We start from the raw sequence: 22,901 nt of genomic DNA, 5'->3' as shown, positions 1-22,901 counted from the left end.
ATAACACACGGGAGGGAAAAGAGCCAGGGAAACCGAGTTAATAAGAAAAACGATTAAAAAAATAACAATAAAAACTGATAAAAACCCTGAAAACCATAAATTTCACACCCGAGCCTCAACTCTCACAGCCCAGTACCAAACGACTCACGGACCAATACGTCCATGGCCCGGCGGTTGGAGACCACTGATTTAAACAATACAATATGTTACAGATTTGACAAATTTAAGAAACAGCACTAATATATACAAATCACTCAGTTATAAATATCAAGAATTAACAGAGGTGAGTATAAATAAATATCAAGTAAATAAATATCAGATGAATTATACAGAAATCTTACCCAGAAGGTGCAATCTGAAAGAAATAAGAGATTGAGAAGTGGTGTCAGCAAGGCTGCATCTGATGGCAGTCTGTAGGAGCTTTAGGAATTAAGACGTGATTGCAGGGAGTTTGATAAAGAGATCTTGTGAGCCAGTGGGATACTGTTTACTGAAAAGTCAAGGTGTATAACAAGAAATTGTATGTGAGCAAACTGTTGTTTTCGAGTTCCTGAATTGTAGACTGGAATGTTAACATTAAATTAGTAGTCTAATGGGAAATTTGTTATATTTTGGATTTTGTCATATTCATTTGCTTTTTAAAAGTTCATTTTTGCTCATTTGGAGAAATTTTAACCTGGTACTCGTATAATAACCTAATTTGAAGGGATTGCATACATGCAACCACTGGTTCTTTTTCCTTGGAATATAGAAGGCACGGAAAATTGTGGTTCCCATAAGTGTGTCTGTGTGTGTGTGTGCATGCATGTTTGCTTCCCTGTTACTCATCTACTGCATGTGCCAAACAATACTAGGAAATAGGTGTACAGAGGCAGGAAGGATAAAAGAGCAGATATTTCTCCTGTCTGGTCAATGACTCATTATGGTAGCAATACAGCGAGAGAAACACACAGAGAAAGGAAAAGACACACACAGAAAGACACACAGAAAAAGGCTCAGAGGCTAACTGAGAAAAGCACCAAGACAGCTATAGTGTTTCCACAGGGGTACTCTGATCTGGGTTCATCCTGCTTTCAGCTGTAACAATCCCAAACATATAAACACAAAGAGCGTGGGGCCCTCCACGTATCCTACTGAACATAGCTCAGTTATGAAATTGCCACTCAGGTAGGAGAGGAGTTCCCACAAGTATTAACACAGCTAATATTTTCATGGAAGAAAGTATTATTTTTCATTTACACAATATGAACATTATCTCATGTTTTATTAAGCTGTATCCTCTGCTGTCCTCAGCTTGCAAGTTTCCAATGCACAGTATGTTTGCCAAAAATGATTATTAGGTCAGTCAACAGAAAATATTACATGCTGACTTCTTTTTTTCTTTGTGTCTTTTTTATTCTCTTCTTTTTAATTACAAAAAATTCCAATTTAAGGCTTCTCTTATTTGTTTTGCAAGTTTTGCTTTGTGTTTTCTTTCGATCAAAACCAAACCCACAGAACATATAAACTTTTTTTCATATATTTAAAAAAAGCTAAATTGCGTGAAGTGTATGAAGCCAGCTCCCTGAGTACCTTCGTCCCTGTTGTGACAGGCCACCTCAACTGCCTTTTGGTTTTGGACTGCTAGAGTGATGGCAGTTTCAAAGGCCTCAGCTGTGAACAACTTGTAGTATTTGTGTTTTAACTTTTAAGTCTGTTTTAAATCTTTTCAAATCTTTTTTGGTTGTGAGATATGGCTTTTGTTTCTAGATCCTACACTGAAAAAAATGCAATAGGGTGGTTGTTGAATTTGCATAGAATTACTTCATATATCCAGCATGACTAATTTAAATTTCACATCTAAACATATTTTTGTCTTTTAATTTTCACATATTCTTTAAGAATATTCATTCTTTTAGAACAAATCATGTTGAAAAGAAACAAGTTAGTCATGTTTTATCCTCAAGCTCCGCCCCCTGGAAAGGAAAAATCGGCTGCACTGTCCGCCATTTTTGTCTCTCGCTTTGGAAAATCTACTACCATCTGGAGTTTTACACTTGAAGGTAAATAAGATTTTAAAGCTAACACACCAGTGAGAAAGAGTGTAGACCCTTTATATATGTGGACTTTTACTGGGGTGTTGTTATTTTACAGGTATGTGGGCTGTTTATCGAAAACCATGAAAGGCCAATGTTAGGCTCCAGTTAGCTAATGGTAACCGAAATTATGCGATAAGCAAATTAGTAATTAACATATATAATGTGAGTTAATATTGTTTGTATATTCTTTCAGTCTAAATTAACAGACTATTACAAACTTGCATCGGTGTCTGTAGTAAGTGGTGGTACCTGCAGTGTCTTAACCATTAAACAAGCAATGTAGGGCCGGGATATGACTAGTTTGTTGAAACATGTCTGCTGCCAATGTGACTGCTCACACACGGTAACATTACCAGCACATAGCCACAGCCGCTATAAACATGCTGAAAGGTCAATCTAGCTTCTGTAGTCAGCAGCTGGAAGACTCAACACAGACCCAAGATTCAGTGTAACGGTTATCTAAATGTTGTGTGTCCTGTTTGTGAGCCCAGAAAAAGAAAGTAAATAAAATGACGACCTTGAGCTTCAAGCTAATGTAAGCGTAATGCTATAGCATAAAGCGACTAATGCAATGATGAGGTTGTTAAATTAGTAAAAATACAGTAAATATATCCAACATGAATCATTTATATTTTTGGTCTAAACATAATTAAGTCTCACGCCTTTCACTTGTTTTAGAAGGATGTTCAGTCTTTTAAAACCAGTCATATCAAAATAACAGAAACTAGTTATGTTTTCTGTTGAAACTCCACCCCCCGGGTGTGTTCTGCGAGGGAAAATTCACTGTGGCGGTCCGCCATTTTTTGTCTTCGCTTCGTTTACGTTTGGTGCTGAGCTTTACTTTGTCGAAGTAAACTGAAAACTACATGTTTGAGGGGAAACAAAGAGAACATCCATTAGATGGGGAAGTTTTTCTCATGAATTGCTGTTGAGCAACATAATGGAAAAAACAAGTCATTCCTTAAGTTAACTAACGATAATGCTAGCTTAAGCTGCGGGACACTATTATGTGCATTAGCTTTTTTCCAGTGTGTGCCCAGTCACATTCGCTTGTTTTTTCTCAGTGAATACAGACTAACAAACTTGTGTCCATTTAGTTAACTGGTTGTACCTAAAATGTTTTAGTTAAACAGTTAAATAAGCTAGTTTGCCATGGGGTGGGCTCTGTGTGTGTGTGTTGGGGGGGGGGGGTGTCTTCACTAAAGTGGGTTTATTTAGGGCATGACACCTATGCAGTACTCATTAGGAGAGGAAGTGCATGACGTGGGGCTTTATTTCATGTTCTGGGGCAGTGAATGTAATGTACTGATAACATGTTAAAGACACACAAAAACTCAACAAATTATTTTAACTGATTTATAGAGAGACTGAGAGGAGGGCTTAAAGAGATAAAAATAAAGACAATATAAATATGTTAAATTTATTTTTTCTGTATCGATATATGGTGCTTATCCCTGCTGAAGGGCAGATTGGTGTTGCTTCAGAACAATTCTCTAGCGCTGTTACGTAGAGGTGTTACAGTTAAGGTTTTAATAACATTATTTTATTTACTAGTGAAGATTTGCATATATTATCTCACATTCTGTAAGGTAAATTTTCTGGAAAGGTCAAATTAACTAATTTAACTAAGTATTAATGAAAGACCTTGATGTGTATATGACAATAATAGATGTAGTTTCTGGGTCATTTGGCAGAACTGCAAAATGGCCAGAAGGAGGCAACTGCTGTGGTTGCAAACAGGCTTTGGGTGGTATGGAAGTAAGGGCAACTATGGAACTGCTCAGCAACATGGGACCCATAGCTAATAAATAGTAATATGACAAAAAATAACAACTTTGTGTGGATGTAACCTTGTGAGATTTGAGATTTTGACAGCATTTTTATGTGACAACTTCTCTTTTTAGATAAATGCAGAGTTTAAGCGCATTACCACCATGCCACTGCAGTCCAGATTACTCTCGCAGATAGATGTGCTATCTGACAAACTAATAAAGGTCTTCAAAAGGCGATGAGGCCAAATAGGAAGAAGACTTCAGAACATTCTGGAGCCCACGGCCCAGGTAAGAAAAAAATTAATTTGTGTATACACTTTAGGGAAAATAATAATTTTAACAAAATGCTGCTTGTCACTCTATGCCAGGAGTATGTTGAAAATCACCTGGGATTTTCACAATTTACCATGGGTGCGTTTTTTTTCTTCTTTTACCTGCATTAGAACTATGTGTGGAGTTCATAGTTGAACACCTCTCTATGCTCTGACAGTATTCTGCTTCTTTGCATGGAGATTTCATTTCATTACCTTTTTAAGCATTCTGAGGACTCAAGTCACATGCTGTAATGAATCCATTTTTGTTCACCTAATGTGTTAATGTTAACATTTTTTGGAATAGTGACACAGATTAAAATAAGATTTGGTATAATGTTCTTTGACCAGTGTTCTGTTTAATTAAATTTTGGAATTCTGCATTTTCTAGGCCACAGATGAAGCCATTATCCAACGATCTAATAAGGAAACAACCATGGGAATTTACATCATAAAGTCAAGAGATGCCAATGGCAGCCCTGAGGACATCGGGATAGTTCTTGAAGGCCAGAGAGTCTGGCAGGATTTGGATAACTATACCCTAGCAGCTGCAATGCTGTTTGGACTAATGTACACTTTGAACCTCACCTACCCACTGGAAAAGTATACCTTCGAGGTATTATAGAAACTGGTTATGGAGCTCAAAAGGAACAGCCTTTCAAAGAAGGCCCAGGTTTTCAGGACCAGACTGTACGATTGAACAGACGGCAAATCTCCGTTAACGAGCTACCGCCGATCGCCCCGTGCATGGGGCTAGACGGCCAACACGTTAACGAGCTAACTGCGCTAACCAATGGCGTGTCCAGCGGGGTGGCCTGGGGGGGGCACAGGCCACCCCCCCAACCAGACTGGCCACCCCAGGTGCCACCCCAAAGGCAAAACAATACAATTCAATCAAATATCAAATGTCCGATTATGTTTTCACGGTGAAGCTCAGATATCCGAGTGTAAGTGAATGCAGCATCGGCTTCTGCGCTATGCGCATCACGTTAGCAAAGGTAGGAGAGCCAAGTACGAAAGACGGCACCGCTGGAAACAATTTTTCGGTGAAAGAAAATGACAGAATAAATGTCCCGGTAAGTAATATTAAGTTTGTTGAGTTTAGTAAACTTCGGTGAAATTAGAATACCAAGGAAAAAATAACACTTAAAGAATTATTGCAGCCCTCGAATATTTCAGACAGTATGCTACTGAGGGGAGCTAACATAAGAGTTATGAGTTATAAGATATCATCTAAGTCGTAACATTGCTGTATGGAGCTGCAGATTTGGTTGCATAGCTGGACTGGCCATCGGGCATACCGGGCATATGCCCGGTGACTTATTTTTTTTATTTTATTTTGTAAGGGCATGAACAATGAGAGGTGGTGGATTGGCCAGATGCAGGTCGATGTGTAAAAATAACTCAGTTGTTTGGTGGTGGCTATGGCGGGGCTTCCACAGAGGCAACAGGTGGATGAGGGAAGGGGAGGCAGGAGGAGAGCCCCGAGGCAGCCACCAGTCCGAGTGTCAGGTGAACTGAACTTCAGGTAAGAAGTTATGACCTGCAGTCTATCTGGGTCAGATATAAACCAAGTTTAGGTGCAGTTTATTTTTGTTGTGCTGACTTTTTACTGTCAGTTGCAATAACTCATACTGCCCGAGCTAGCATGAAGGAGTTTCTGTACAGCTGTTCAGTTGCTATGATGTTACTGATAGTGAACTTTATTTTATTCATAAGGTTAGTTAGTAGAGTTGCCAACGGCTCCTTAAAAATGGAATGGTCCCTCATTCAGAGAAAATATTATGCGTTTGGTATTGAGCTGAGAAGAGATGCAGTTTGTCCCAAACTTCAGCTAGAATGGAAAAAGACAAAGCTGGATTTATTCTGTGTGTTTACGCTGCACAGCTGCCTCTTCTTCTCTCATTCTCTCCCCCTGCCTCTCCTGTTTCTACTTCAATCATGAAACTGATCAATGATCAGCTGATCGGCTTTTCTCTCTTGTTTATTTATCGCCCACTTTGTGCCAGAAAGAGGAAACCAGCAGATGTCGCGCTAAACAACAGCAGCACGTTTAAGCTTGATCAGCTGTTGTTAGAATGTATTTAATATTGATTTCTAGTATCAGCTGACGTTTGCTGGAGCCACAGCTGTAAAGCTGCTGGTCATGATGTCTGTTTAGATATGTGGTGAGAGGGAAACATGAAGATGAAACCAGGAGATGTCCTTACTGAATCATCAGAGCTGAACAGGTGATGGAGAAACAGGTTTACCTTTTAGGTGACAGGAATGAGTTGAAGGGAAGTTATGAACTGTTTCTGAGAGACAAATAACACCAGGATCCTTTTTTATGTAGCTGACAGCTGGTAACTGTGCAGGGGTGGGTCTAGCAAAGTTTTGCCAGGGGGCCAGGTAGGGAATTAACAGGGAAAGGTGGAGCACAAAGAAATTACTTTTCTTTCTTATTCTCATTTAAAATATCTAGCTTTTATTAAATAATTATCTAAATCTTACAACCAAAGTTTTTATCTGATGTAAAATGTATAGAAATCATACATATACCAACAAGACTGTACATCACTGTCCCAACAGCATTTGTTTTCATTCAAAGGCTTTATGGTTTTAATACCTGGTGGGTCGGTCTGTAGTCAAAATGCCCGATTTTCTGTCCCAGTCCAGTCCTGCAGGTTAATACTGGCAGTGTCACCATGCCAGCTGACTGTATTTCATCATCAGCCAGTGTTGCTCTTGATCAATATTACCAAAGTTTACATAAGGCAGCATATAAAGTATTTACTTGCTTTCAGGTTTTATTCAAATGTTAGTCTTTTCAGTTGTTTCCCCACTTTTTTCCTGTTTCAAAATCAAACACCAGTTTGTGAGAAGATTATCTTCTTTTTTTAATAAGCAGATAAAGTTTTACATTGGAACTGGCTAATTTGTCAATTGTTTGTTACAAATGTTCGTATTTTAATATTCAAAAATGTTTTTGCCCAAAACATATGTGCACTACATGTCAGTAAAAATGCTATGCAAATATTGCTGTCCTTGAATGCTGAGTAAGCACTGACAAAGCACTGATTGTATCTCTTGTACTTTATCAACGCAGTATCTAAAAACTTTGCACCGTAGTGGTTAAAATCTCATTCTAATAAGAGTTAAAAGCGCATTCGGTTATTAGGTTTATAGGATTATTGAATTATGGTTAACGGTTGGTAGAATTTTTTTTAAACATTATCTGCCAATTACATCTGCCACCCTTCTCCAAATCTGTGCCCCTACCTGGCCCCCCCAACAAAAATTTTCTAGACACGCCACTGGCGCTAACACACTAGCTCCCACCCATGTAATTGAGCATTGCATGGCACATCCAACATACTGTTTTACTTTAGTCCATGACTCGCTTACCTTCAGGGTCATACGTCACATGAAAACCAAAATAATTCCAAACGCCAGATCTGAATGATCTGAATGTTGCAAGGAGAGCTTAACTTCTGTCTCGCTAGCTTGCCCTGCGCTCTTCCTTCTGACGATGCTGTCTGTGTTGAGCGCTCAGTGAATCTGCACTCGACTACTCCGCCTAGGCTGCACTGTCGAGCCTAGGCGGAGTAGTCGAACGCAGAGTCATTTAGACAGCTGTTAGCACATGATTCTCCTTATATGTTTAATATGCTGCTGAGAATATAGCCCAGAAGAAGCGGATAGTATAGCTTTTATTTTGGAAAGAGCCATTTCTCTGTAATAAACTCTCTTTTCCAAAGATGAGTGATTCCTCAATCAGATACAGGGCTCGCAAAAAAAAATCGCTAGCCCCGGGACGTCGGGCTAGCGATTTTTTTCAGTCGGGCTACCAAAATCTATCTCTGCCCTGCCCGTCAGGCTATTGTAGGAAGGAAAAATATATGTCAATGCTTTTGCATTCTTTCGGAAATGTAGCTGGGTAATTATGTCATTGGCATCGGTGAGCCACTGTCAATATGTGACATATTGAAATCGCGTTTGAATTTGCGCTTGTTTTTTTGCTTTCACTTTGCAATCGCGCGAACTGTGTATAGAGAGCGACAGCACTGATCTGTGAGTGATGATAATTTGTGCACCAATTCCTCTGACATCGTCTTATTAATCGTTAGCTTACTATGCAAACATGACAAGTGAAATCTCCCGCAGCAAGCTTAAACATGTGAGAGGTTGATCGCGCAGAGAATCGCTGAGCTTATGTGAGTGCGTGTGTAAAAGCAGCAGGATATATATTTGACTACGATGACCTGGATGACTGAGAACCTTCACAGACAGATATATATTTTAGTTCTGCTGAGCCAAATAAGACAGGTCAGGGTGAAGAAGTGACAGCCAAAGAAAAGCTTACCACAAAACGGAGAAGTTATGACAAATGAGACTATAAGGCAAAAAGAAAGTGCAGCTTTATGGTTTCATGGACAAAATAATTTCTGTGGCTGCAATATGACGAGCTAAATAACCAGGGCTGCACATAAGTGGTCCGCAGGTGCGCATTCGCTGTCAAAATAAAAAACACGCACAAGGGTTAGGGTTAAATTTAAAAACTGTACTTTTGAGTTAAAATATATATTTATAATTTTAATAAATGACAAATTAAAAAGGCATGAACATTTTTTTGTATCGAAAAAATATCGAATCGTGACACCAAAGTATCGAACCGAACCGTGAATTTTGTGTATCGTTGCACCCCTAATATGTATATATATATATATACACACACATGTATATACACATATGTATATGTGTGTATGTATATATGTATGTGTATATATATATATATATATATATATACATATACATATATATATATATATATATATATATATATATATATATACACACATACATGGAACGCCATAACCAAGTGGCCGGCATAGTGTACAGGAACATCTGTGCCGAGTATAACCTGGAAGTCCCGAGGTCAAAATGGGAGATGCCCCCAAGGGTGGTGGAGAATGACCGAGCTAAGATCCTGTGGGACTTCCAGATACAGACGGACAAAATGGTGGTGGCTAACCAACCGGACATAGTGGTGGTAGACAAACAGAAGAAGATGGCCGTAGTGATCGATGTAGCGGTTCCGAATGACAGCAATATCAGGAAGAAGGAACACGAGAAGCTGGAGAAATACCAAGGGCTCAGAGAAGAGCTCGAGAGGATGTGGAGGGTGAAGGTAACGGTGGTCCCCGTGGTAATCGGAGCACTAGGTGCGGTGACTCCCAAGCTAGGCGAGTGGCTCCAGCAGATCCCAGGAACAACATCGGAGATCTCTGTCCAGAAGAGCGCAGTCCTGGGAACAGCTAAGATACTGCGCAGGACCCTCAAGCTCCCAGGCCTCTGGTAGAGGACCCGAGCTTGAAGGATAAACCGCCCGCAGGGGCGTGCTGGGTGTTTTTTATATATATATATATATATATATATATATATATATATATATATATATATATATGTGTGTGTGTGTGTGTATGTATGTGTGTGTATATACACACACAGATTGTACAGACCTATAGAAAAGGAAGCGGAAAGGAATAAAACCCAAGGTATGCCAGGACCATAAGAGCCACGTGTACCTTGTTCCAGCTCACTCTGACTCAGTTAGAAAAGAGAAACAGTTCCCAGTATCCCGCTAAATTATCTCTGCTTGACATTCAGTTCAGTCCTGTCATAGCAGTTGGTAGAGAAGCTCCAAGTGCTGGGAATAGACTTGAACATCTTCCTGGAACAGGCTTCCAGACAGTAACACTGTCACAAGGCAGAATTAGAAGCACCACAGGATCCAGGAATGTCCCAGGCTGTGTACTGAACTTATTGTTCAAGATAATGAAACAAGATTATTCTGCATATTTTAACACCAATTTTTTCCTGGAGTTTACTCATACAGTAGTTTGGGGCTTATCAATCTAGATCCAAGAGCATACAGAAGAGAGGTGGAGCGGCTGGCAGTCTGAAACACAACACACAGTCTTACTCTGAACCTTACCAAAATGTGGACATGGTTATGGTTTTAGAAAGGCTATCCCCAGTTATGTTTCACTTATTGTCAGTTATCTTACTATAAGTGAATCTGTGGTACACAGGGTAAAAAAAAAAAGTCCACCAAATATTAAATGATCACTTTATGGCCCACAGTTAACATGCAGGAAGCCACTGCAGTGTTGTTCTTAAACATAGGTGTGATCACCTATACAATACTGCCACATAAGTGCTGCTATAGGAAGAGAAGAAGTCAAGATTGGGGGGGGACGACTTTGGACAAAGACACTCAGCAAAGTCTTGGCTTCCATTCTCTTTCTGTAAACTGTGGAGGACCAGAAGAGTCACATGTACAAATTAATAATAATTTTGTACTTCAATAATTAATATAAAAGTAAAAATGTGCATTAGCAAATTTCATTTACGAATTCATTTTTTAAATTTGATTAGACATTACTAAAGCAAGTCATTATTTTTTAATTTAATGGAAAATAAAAAGAGTGATTATAAATCAATATTTCTAAATGAATTGATAATAAATGATTCAAATCTAAAATGGATGTTACATTAAAAAGAATTAAAATCGTATTCCAAATTTAAAAGGACATCTTTAGTCTTTAAAAATACTATTTAAAAAAAGAGAAGTAAATGCAAAAATCAAATTATGAATACTGATTTATTTTTGAAAATAAAAAATAATTCTTCTACTCAATTTCAAATCCATTTGCTCACTGCATTTACGTTTCCTGTTAGCTAATCCCATAGCTAATACATTAACTAGTAAGTCTAATACATTAGCTATGGGATTAAGTAGAATATTAGCTAATGTATTAGCTTCGGGATTAACTGTGAGATTAGCTGTAAAATTAGCTAACAGATTAACTATTGTATTGACCATCCTGTTTAGAATTACCATGACTGTTTTTGTAAAATGTAAAATTGCCACTTCAGTGCAGCATAATGACCTCTCTGATTGGACAAAAGGCACAGGCTGGATGCCTGAATTTTTCTATACTGCTGTTTGTGCCAATAGATTTGCACTTCTAAGAAGTGTATATGAAGAACATTTGGCTTGATATTCAGACCACAGATGTATTAAGAAGATTTCCCTCACCACTGCAGCTGTACTTCTCCTTTCATCTGGTAATTTTTCTCTACCATCCACAATCTGTCTCAACTCCTTCCTGAAATATTCTGAAATATTCCCAAAATTCCTCCTTCAAATTCCACCATTTATCCTAGCCTCTCCCTTTTGACTGGGTTAAAAACACCACTGCACTTTACAGAAACGGCCAGAGTCATCCCTTTTTTCTGAGGCTGCTGAGGTCTTTCAACATCTGTCAGACAATGCTCACGATTTTCCATGAGTGTGTTGTGGCCAGTGCCATCTTCTATGCTTTTGAATGGTGGGGCAGCAGGTTGACGATCGCAGATGCCAACAGACTAAATAAACTGATCCGCAAGGCCAGTAATGTTGTGGGGACCGAGCTGGACTCCCTTAGGGTGGTGTCTGAGAGGTGGATGTGGTCCAAGATAAAGACAATGCTGGACAACACCTCCCATCCACTCCATGACGTGCTGGTTAGTCACAGGAGCACGTTCAGTGAGAGACTGAGGTTACCTAAAAGCACCACTGAACGACACAGGAAATCACGTGGACATCTCCCTGTACAACTCCTCCATCTGATACACTGTAAACACTGCAATAGCAACACCCTTTTTGCACATGCGCTCCAGTAAAATAACAATTGACAAAGTTCACAGGTTAGAGTTAAATAGCAATCATATATATTCCACCCCTGTAATATTCTCAACTCTGTAATATTCTTGATATTTATTATCAGTGCTATTTTTTAAATTTGTAAACTCTATAACATATTGTATTATTTAAGTAGTTTAGTCTGATACTGTCCTGGGGCAACTGTAACCCACTTTTCATACAAAAAAAAAAATGTAGCACAAAGTGCTTTACATAGTTAAAAGCAGCCCACCCCACCCTCCAACTCACTCCCCGCACTCTCATTAACATAAATGATGTGAATACACACATATCCCCCCCCCCCCCCCCCCCCCCCACACACACACACACACACACACACACACACACACACGCGCACACTTAAAGAGTAAAAATTGGGCTGGGCTCGCATGAGCCAAGTGAGGAAACACTATAACAGGGAGCCGTCTGCACCGGGAGCCGGTCACAGACCGCAGCCTCCAGGCTGGGCAGACAGCAGGAGGGAGGCCAAGGAGCCCCCCAGCCAGGCTGAGAGGACCCCCAGAGACCCAGCAGCCACAGTCGATCACAGCCCCGGTGCAGAGAGCGCCCTCTGAGGAAACACTGGAGATATGACACAATAGGATATATACAGGGTAAAATGATAAAATAAATAAGAACAGGATACAATATAAATATAAATATAAATAGAGTAAGAAGGTTAAAAAATGAATAAGAATAAAATCAATAAATATTAGGTAAAGTCTAAATTAATAATAGAATAACAGGATAGAATAAATAAGCATAAAATAAATAAACGCTAAGTAAAAGCTAAATTAAAAAGGTGAGTCTTGAGCCTGTTCTTAAAAACATGTACGTTCTCTGCGGCCCTGAGCTCCTCCGGCAGGCTGTTCCACAGACGAGGACCATACCACTGAAAAGCTGCCTCTCCGTGAGTATGTGTCCTGACTTTAGGGACAATTAAAAGGCCAGCACCAGAGGACCTCAGGGTCCGCGAGGGTTCGTATGGTAAAAGCAGATCTGAGAGATAAGAAGGCCCAAGACCATTAAGACATTTAAAAACCAATAAAAGAACTTTAAAATCGATCCTGAAACACACGGGGAGCCAATGCAGCGATTCTAAAACCGGTGTAATGTATAATACACCGGTTTTAATAATAAAGTATTCTGATTCTAATTGTGTTGTTGCAAGCATTTATGTTTGGGTTCAAGCATAAATAACCACAACAATATCAGCTACTTACATAGGTTACATCATTGGCTCGACAAAGATTCCCTTTAAAAGACTAAATCAGACGTTAGACATAACCTCTTCTTGAAATAAGTTTTGTCCTTTTGTGTCTAGATGAAGTCCATCATGCCTCCATGTTGTTCTGCCTTTAGTCTTTGTCAAGCTTGTGTGTCTTAGTCTCTCTGTTTATGCTTCCTGTTATGTTTGATGGTCTCTTGTCTCAATTCAGTTCAGTTCAATTTTATTTATAGAAGGCCAATTCAACCCTACAGTAGAACAGAGAAAACCGCAACATTCAGACCCCATGAGCAAGCACTTGGTGACATTTGAAGGAAAAACTCTCTTTTAAAAAGAAAAAACCTCAGGCTCAGGGAGGGGTGGCGGTCTGCTGCGACAGGGCTCATGTGAATTAAATTCAGTTTTGCATCCTTTGCCCTCATTAGTTAGATTCAGTTCAGCTGTGTGTTTTCCCCATGTGTCTCTTCTCCTGATCATTCTCTGGTATATATATTACTTGTGTCTCAATTCAGGGGCTGCATCCTTTGGAGGACCCGGCCTTTGCAGTCTACGTGGGGCCGGGGTCCTCCGAAGAACGAGAAGGCTGCAAGTGCGAGGTTGTGACTGGGACGGTCTAGCCTTCAGATTTGCATCACAGCTGTTATTAGAGTTTAATAAACTCAGCCGTCTACTCCTTGCTATCTAAAATAGAGGGAGACTTGGAATAGAGCTAGCAGTTAAACTAACTTTATTGTGGAAAGAACGGGTATAAAGGGTGTAGGTGAATTGGGAGCATAACGGGGCTCAGGATCTTTGCCAAAGTGGAGAAAGGATGTTAGCCTGGTATCCAGCAAATAGAACTTATTGTGGTGGAAAACAAATTAAGGTTTACAGACAAGTGACGGTGGATGGAGCAGAAAAAGCAGGTGAGGGTGAGGCAAACAAATTTAAGAAAAAAGACGCAATTATGATGGTGGTGACAGTTGTACAGAGGACTAAGGGACCTGCTTGCCAGACGGCTTAATTGACAATAGTGCGGAGTGTTACTAACCCCAGGAACTCTGACCCAGGATGAAAACCCCACCCAGGGTCAATCAGGTAATCGTATCTGCAATTGATTAAAAGGAAAAGGAGGGGGAAAAAACCCTTTGTTTTGGCAGGGCTGGGTTGTTTTTTTTGTTTTGTTTTGTTTTTTGCCTTCATCCAAGTAAACAGCTCGCTCTAAGTTTATCACAGCCTTGCGTATCTGCTTTTGGGTCTTCTCTCTCTACAACAATCAGCGTAGTCAACAGATTATAACAATCACAAATTTTAATGCCACAGTTTCTGAAGTCTTAGAACTGCACCAGCTTGCTGCTTAAAAATATCAAACTCAAGCAATCTCGCAAGCTAGTAGGGCAGTTTGTGTTATTAGACTTACTGGTATTTTACATTTTTTCCCATTGCTGTGCTATTTCCCATCCCCGACTGGTATACAATCACAAAGCTTTGCCCTGGAGCTGCTTTCTCAGCAGCCTGGTTCACACCTTTGTGGTGCATGAAGCATGTTATGACTTTCAGAAGAATGTGCTGATGGCCCAAGGCTGCAAAGCTTCACCATAATAAGAGCCACATTCCTTCAGGCTACTGACCAGCGAGGATGGAATGCAATTAGCACCTATTAGAGAGAGGCTGGAGGAGGCCTGTCAGGCCCATTGGCGTACACAAACTGCATGCTCAGTCCTGAGAGTGACACAAACAAACCCATACACAGCCTGGCAGTTACTGTACAATCAATAGATCCACTCCAATAAGGCTATTTAAACATGTTGTAGTATACACTAGAACCTGTAGCAAGATGATTTTATGAATAATAAACTTGATGTGTCATAATCAACACTCATAAGTGTCAAGTGTTGCTGTGTGCGGCAGCCAAGATATTGGACCCAAAAAGCAGATTCAACAAGCAGAACTTAACTCAAAACCAAAACAGAACATGACGCACACCGACGGGAGACTATCAAAGTAAAACAGGAAATACAGGGAACACACACTGAGACGCAACCTGACTAGGTACAGGCAACAGCAGGAGCGACACAGACACGACTGGGGGACAAGAGAATAAACATAGAGACAAGACTACGTGGGACATGGAACAACAGGGAGGCAAGACAACGGAAACCTAAAGACTAGATAAGAAAATTGTTCATGCATCTTTGGTAAACCATCCAGACTAGGTGTAACTTCTCTAACCTGTGGTATGGTGTGTTCAGTAATTTTGTCACTAAACAGTGACAAAATTTCCTTACTGGGCAACATGAGTGTCTTGCTCTCTGTGGTGCTGATATGCTACTATGGATGCTTTGGGCTTTGAAGATGTGGGAGCAAAGCAACTTTAGATGAAAGTTTCAGCTTGCCTCAGCTATACAGTGTTGTTTTATACCATTGAGTCTGTGATCAGTCCCACTAACAGGGTTTGTCTTGGTGTGGCACAGCAAAGTTCAACCCTTCTGTAAGGAGGGTAAGGAATGATGTTACATCTGTCTTAAATTATGTTCCAGTTACTGAAACCGTCGGGGGTTCACAAGAGATTACATGAGAACAAAGGTCATACTTCATCTTCACGAAGGACAAAGATCACTCTTTCAAGCATGCAAGGATGCCAGTTGTTCGCATTTTGGACCAAGAAGACAGATGGTTTAAGAGAGGACTGAAAGACGCCATCTATTTCCACTGTGAACGACCGTCGCTGAACAGAGGGGTTGGCTTATGACACCAACCTTCAGCCACCTACAATGCAATCTTTAGATCCCTTTCCAGGTGCCTTAATCCCCACTCACATCTTGTGTCAGGTGATCTCAATATTGTCACATGACAGAGTGAGGCAAGATCTCATAAGCTGTGTCCAAATTCATGGGCTGCATCCTCCTGAGGACCCGGCCTTCGCGGTGGGGAAACGGCTGGGGAAGTTAGATGGTCTAGCCTTCTGATTAGCGTCACCGCTGTCTCGGTGGAGTTTAATAAACTCATAGGCCGCGCTATGAATTCTGGGATATTGGGGGCCACGAAGGACACACCCGACCCATCCTTCAAATTCGGGGAAAAGGAGGACCGATTTGTCGGCTGCATTCGGAGGAGTCTACGAATTTGGACAGCCTTTGGCGCGTCGCTGTGACGTAATCGGTCTACAAATGCGTCCTTAGGAGGATGCAGCCCATGAATTTGGACACAGTTATAGTGTATTCACCCAAAACCTCTGGTGGTAATGACCGAAGCATTTTTTCACATCTTGGCTCATGTGTTGAGGCACATGATCAATAGTTGGTCAACGACCCTCTTTAGGAACAATCCCCACTAAGGTTTAGAAACCTGGGACCCATTAGGTTTTTAGAACTGAAGAGCCTTTTAGATGAGAGGTGAAACCTCTTCATGAAGCTTAAAAAAGTTCAGTTGCTCCAAGTTTCCAAACTAGATTCACTACAATGACCGGGATGACTGAAAACCTACACAGACAAACCTCAACAGAAGGATTTTATTTTAGCTTTTTACTTAAAACCGCAACGCCAACTAAAACAGCTTGCTTGGAGGTTTTTACACACACATACACGTACACACACACACTTTTTATGAGCTCAGGTCACATGAGCTCCCCCGTATTGCAGTCATTTCTAGAGGCAGTGACTATGATAAATCTGACATGTTCAAAGTTGTTTAAGATATTAGTTAATCTTGTTGCAGACGTCATCCAGTCACTTGTAAAGAAGCTGACAAGGGTTAATATGTGTGGGCAGGCTTTGGAGACATCTAAAGCTAAAAGAGGTTGATTCATGAAACGGCCCAATCAGAAATGGGAAGCATTTTTAAAGAAATAGGGTTTAAACCTCAGGCAGCACATGACACAGCTTCTTTGTCTATCTGTGAAGGACCACTTATTTTGAACAATGTGTTCTGGTTCTGGAAGTGAAATTACTAAAAATACTACTAAAATGTTTGCATATTATAAAATAAGAATACAAAGAGAAAATACTTCCATAACTTTCAAGTTGACTGTATAGATGCCTTCACTGCTTTGGTTTATATGCCAGTTACCCTGTATGCCATTTCCAAACTGGGCATACAGAGGACACTTGTGCCTTTGCTGGATTAGAAAAACATACCAACGCTAACATTGTGTGTTATTAATCTTCCGCTGTAGAAGCCATAGGGACACATTGTCTTGATGCTTGCTCAATCATCCAGGTAAGTAAATCTGACAAGGTTGATTCTGTTCATCTGGACGTAGCGTTTTTAGTGGGAGAAACGTTTCATCACTCATCCAAGTGATGTGCTCAGTCTTGTAAACCTTGTAAACAGGGAAACCTGCAGTTAGCTGAGACTGAACATGTCACTTGGATGAGTGACAAAACTTTTCTCTGAGCAAAGTCATGTTTGGTAACAGCTGAAGCTTCTCGACATTTGCTGTTAAAGGTCCAAAATGTCCCAAATGGTTTTTGAACAAAGAGAGACTCTACTGGCTTTCAGAATCAGAATCAGAATCAGAATACTTTATTGATCCCTGGGGGAAATTATTTTTTGTTACAGTGCTCCATTTTAAACCAACATTAAGACAAGACAGACAATACGCTAACTAAGAATAGTACAATATATACATATATATACATACATACATACATACATACATACATACATACATACATACATACATACATACATACATACATACATACATACATACATAAGTCACTTATAAATAAATATTTGGAAAAGAAACATGTGTAGTTGTAGCAGCAAACAGTGTGTTAAGTGGATGCGTTGTACAGGGAGATGGCCACAGGCAGGAATGATTTCCTGTGTCGTTCAGTGGTGCTTTTCGGTAATCTCAGTCTCTCACTGAACGAGCTCCTGTGACTGACCAACATGACCAACATTTGTAGCTTAACCCTCTCAAGGCAGGTGTTGCCAATTTGCAACAGTTAAAAACTAACAACCTGATTACCACACATACATGTTTTATGAGGTTTTTTGCCTTCTTTCTGCCCCACCACCACACGCACACAAGATAAGAAGTTGCAACGCGTGTTTGCGTACATAAGATTTTCAGGAGGAGGACAGACATTTGTTTAGAACTCTTAAAGATGTTGAAGAAGCAAGCTCCTTTAAGCAATTACTGTGATGTTCCTCCACCTCCAAAGAAATGTCAGAAGGAGTCCGAACCACAAAAGAAGCACGTATTCTCGGAAAAGTAGTTGCAGGAGGTGAGCTGGCTTCAAACAAATGATGAATGCACAGAGATGTGGTGCGGAATGTGCCGTGAAAATTTAATAAATGACAAATTAAAAAGGCATGAACATTTTTTGTATCGAAAAAATATCGAACCGTGACACCAAAGTATCGAACCGAACCGAACCGAACCGTGAATTTTGTGTATCGTTGCACCCCTACTAACTAGATGTTAAGAGTTTATATACTAACTCTCACAGAGTATTCTAGTTTAACTACATTAGTTACGAGTTATCGTCTAATTAATTCTAAAAGGTTTGAATTTTACTCTTCTGAACTTCTAGAAATTCCTTTGGAAATAAACATTTATTAAAAAGAGGCAATGGTTTTTGAAAAACATTTATTTTGAACTGTGCACTACAATTTCAAAACATTTTCTGAAACATGTAACAATATGGAGCAATGTACATGTTCTCACTTTCATTAGAATATTGTTTATCAAACAGTCTGACATAGGTAAATGCAACAGCATGCTCATTGTTCTTTTCTTCAATACAATATGCATGTCCTCGATTCATCACTTCTGCTCTCCCCCATATTCCACCTTCACAAGCATATCCTGTGTGGAGATTCAATAAAAATTAGTTGTGCACTAATTAATTGCACAAATAATCTGGTAATCAATTGCAGCACAGTAGAAAGAAAAAAAAAAGAATCATTTTTGAGCTATAACTTGTATTTTCCCAAAAGATTCCAGATACGAATATAACGCCCATATTTAAAGGCAATATTCTACCCGAACATTTTTGTTAAAATGGTGCTCTCTCAAACAACTGAAGAACACAGACAACAGTTAATGTTGAACTAAATTTAAAAACTCAACCTTTTTTCTTTCTTTCAGTGACCCTTGTATGTGAAATAGGTGGAATTAAGACACAGTTCCAAAAGCAAACACACTTGGTCGGTGCTGAGAGTGGTCCTGTTGCTGAGGTTGGGGCTATCCTGTAATATATTACAAACTACCTCCACTGCTTTATGCGTATAGTATAGACCAAGACAGACTTTTAATTCATTTGAAAGCCTGATGCTTAGCCTCGTCCACCCCAGCTGTGAAACTCAGAAACCAGTCTTACTTGTTATCATCTATCGTCCACCTGGACCTTACACAGAGTTTCTGTCTGATTTCTCAGACTTTATATCTAATTTAGTTCTGAGCTCAGATAAAATAATTATTGTGGGTGATTTTAACATCCATGTAGATGCTAAAAATGACAGCCTCAACATGGCATTTAATCTGTTATTAGACTCAATTGGTTTCTCTCAAAATGTAAAAGAACCCACCCACCACTTTAATCACACTCTAGATCTTGTTTTAACATATGGCATAGAAACTGAACATTTAACAGTGTTTCCTGAAAACCCTCTCCTGTCTGATCATTTCCTGATAACATTTACATTTACAATAATTGGTTACACAGCAGTGGAGAGTAGACTTTGTCAAAGTAGATGTCTTTCTGAAAGCGCTGTAACTAAGTTTAAGAATATAATCCACCCACTGTTATCATCTTCAATGCCCTGTACCAACATAGAGCAGAGCAGCTATCTGAACGCTACCCCAACAGAGGTCGATTATCTTGTTAATAATTTCACCTCCTCACTACGTACGACTCTGGTACGTAGCTCCTGTGAAAACTAAGGTCTCTAATCAGAAGTACCTGACTCCGTGGTATAATTCTCAAACACGTACCCTAAAGCAGATGACTCGTAAGCTGGAGAGGAAATGGCGTGTCACAAATTTAGAGGATCATCATTTAGCCTGGAGAAATAGTTTGCTGCTTTATAAGAAAGCCCTCCGCAAAGCCAGAACATCTTACTATTGATCACTGATTGAAGAAAATAAGAACAACCCCAGGTTTCTCTTCAGCACTGTAGCCAGGCTGACAAAAAGTCAGAGCTCTTTTGAGCCAACAATCCCTTTAACGTTAACAAGTAATGACTTCATGAACTTCTTCACAAATAAAATTTTTATCATTAGAGAAAAAATTACCAGTAATCATCCCACAGATGTAATATTATCTACAGCTACTCTTAGTACCATTGATGTTAAGTTAGACTCTTTTTCTCTAATTGATCTTTCTGAGTTAACTTCAATAATTACTTCCTCCAAGCCATCAACGTGTCTTTTAGACCCCATTCCTACAAAACTGCTCAAAGAAGTCCTGCCATTAATTAATTCTTCGATCTTAAATATGATCAACCTATCTCTAATGATCGGCTATGTACCACAGGCCTTCAAGTTAGCTGTAGTTAAACCTTTACTCAAAAAGCCATCTCTAGACCCAGCAGTCTTAGCTAATTATAGGCCAATCTCCAACCTTCCTTTCATATCAAAAATCCTTGAAAGAGTGGTTGTCAAACAGCTAACAGATCATCTGCAGAGGAATGGTTTATTTGAAGAGTTTCAGTCAGGTTTCAGAGCTCATCACAGCACAGAAACAGCTTTAGTGAAGGTTACAAATGATCTTCTTATGGCCTCTGACAGTGGACTCATCTCTGTGCTTGTCCTGCTAGACCTTAGTGCAGCATTCGATACTGTCGACCATAATATCCTATTAGAGCGATTAGAACATGCTGTAGGTATTACAGGTACTGCACTGCAGTGGTTTGTATCATATCTAATAGACTCCAGTTTGTGCATGTAAATGGAGAGTCCTCTTCACACACTGAGGGTAATTATGGAGTTCCACAGGGTTCAGTGCTAGGACCAATTCTGTTTACATTATACATGCTTCCCTTAGGCAGCATCATCAGAAGACATGGCATACATTTTCACTGCTATGCAGATGACACCCAGCTCTATCTGTCCATGAAGCCAGATAACATACACCAATTAGTTAAACTGCAGGAATGTCTTAAAGACATAAAGACCTGGATGGCCGCTAACTTTCTGCTTCTTAATTCAGATAAAACTGAGGTTATTGTACTCGGCCCTGAAAAGCCTAGAAATATGGTATCTAACCAGATTCTTACTCTGGATGGCATTACCTTGGCCTCCAGTAACGCTGTGAGGAACCTTGGAGTCATTTTTGACCAGGATTTGTCCTTCAATGCACATATTAAACAAATATGTAAGACTGCGTTCTTCCATTTGCGCAACATCTCTAAAATTAGAAATATCCTGTCTCATAGTGACGCTGAAAAACTAGTTCATGCATTTATTACTTCCAGGCTGGACTACTGTAATTCATTATTATCAGGATGTCCAAAAAACTCACTGAAAAGCCTTCAGCTAATCCAAAATGCTGCAGCAAGAGTACTGACAGGGACTAGAAAGAGAGAGCATATTTTTCCTGTTTTGGCTTCCCTTCATTGGCTTCCTGTTAAATCCAGAATTGAATTCAAAATCCTGCTCCTCACATACAAGGTCTTAAATAATCAGGCCCCATCTTATCTTAATGACCTTGTAGTACCATATCACCCTATTAGAGCACTTCGCTCTCGCTCTGCAGGCCTACTTGTTGTTTCTATAGTATTTAAAAGTAGAATGGGAGGGAGAGCCTTCAGTTTTCAGGCCCCTCTTCTGTGGAACCAGCTTCCAGTTTGGATTCGGGAGACAGACACTATCTCTACTTTTAAGATTAGGCTTAAAACTTTCCTTTTTGCTAAAGCATATAGTTAGGGCTGGACCAGGTGACCCTGAATCCTCCCTTAGTTATGCTGCAATAGACATAGGCTGCCGGGGGATTCCCATGATGCATTGAGTTTTTCCTTTCCAGTCACCTTTCTCACTCACTATGTGTTAATAGACCTCTCTGCATTGAATCATATCTGTTATTAACCTCTGTCTCTCTTCCACAGCATGTCTTTTATCCTGTCTTCCATCTCTCACCCCAACCGGTCGCAGCAGATGGCCCCGCCCCTCCCTGAGCCTGGTTCTGCCGGAGGTTTCTTCCTGTTAAAAGGGAGTTTTTCCTTCCCACTGTTGCCAAAGTGCTTGCTCATAGGGGGTCATATGATTGTTGGGTTTTTCTCTGTATCTATGAAGCACCTTGAGGCGACTTATGTTGTGATTATGTGATTTGGCGCTATATAAATAAAATTGAATTGAATTGCTTCAATGACCAAAAAACAAGTAAGGAGAGATGTAACATTGTACAAGACCATTGTTTCATCGGCCTCTATAAAGACATCTCTCACCTTCTCAAGACAATCCAAGGTGCTCTGGATTTGGTGTTCAGAGCTGCCTACCAATGGGTTGATGATCGAAGCCAGAAACTAAGAGATGTTATAGGTGACCGAGTTAATCATACAGACAATTGGTCTTAAAGGTACACCCTGTTTGTGTATCTTTGGTAAACCACACTGACTTGGTGTAGATTGCCCTGGGTACAGCCTGTGGTATGAGTTACGGTCAATGGCATTGTCTTGTTCTAACTGCTTCAGACAATCTATCACCCTCTTGGCGTGATAATGTACAAGAGGGTGATAATGTTGTTGTTACTAAGTGATGTGAGTGCCTTCCTCTCCTCGCTGATGTTGGATGCTGGGGGCCTTGGGTTGCTGAAACAGGCTGAAACTTTCGTCCGCAGTTATTCTGCTTCCACA

General features: G+C 40.0%; 1 long non-coding RNA gene and 1 pseudogene across 1 annotated transcript; both read left to right on the top strand.

Annotated features, from left to right (window-relative positions):
* The first annotated feature begins 1,788 nt into the window (after positions 1 to 1,788).
* Positions 1,789 to 4,839, top strand: LOC146653046 (uncharacterized). The gene is made up of 3 exons (XR_014907733.1): positions 1,789 to 2,042; positions 3,983 to 4,138; positions 4,553 to 4,839. It is a non-coding gene; the product is annotated as an uncharacterized LOC146653046 (long non-coding RNA).
* A 10,896-nt stretch (positions 4,840 to 15,735) lies between these two features.
* On the top strand, positions 15,736 to 22,170 carry LOC146653045 (uncharacterized; annotated as a pseudogene).
* The last annotated feature ends 731 nt before the right edge of the window (positions 22,171 to 22,901 follow it).

The sequence above is a fragment of the Rhamphochromis longiceps genome, linkage group LG15 (assembly GCF_057381845.1).
Source record: "Rhamphochromis longiceps isolate RC_006_pf linkage group LG15, R_longiceps_female_GT1.1, whole genome shotgun sequence".
Classification (NCBI taxonomy): domain Eukaryota; kingdom Metazoa; phylum Chordata; class Actinopteri; order Cichliformes; family Cichlidae; genus Rhamphochromis; species Rhamphochromis longiceps.
The sequence above is the reverse complement of the archived record's forward strand: the minus strand, read 5'-3'. Positions and strand labels throughout refer to the sequence as shown.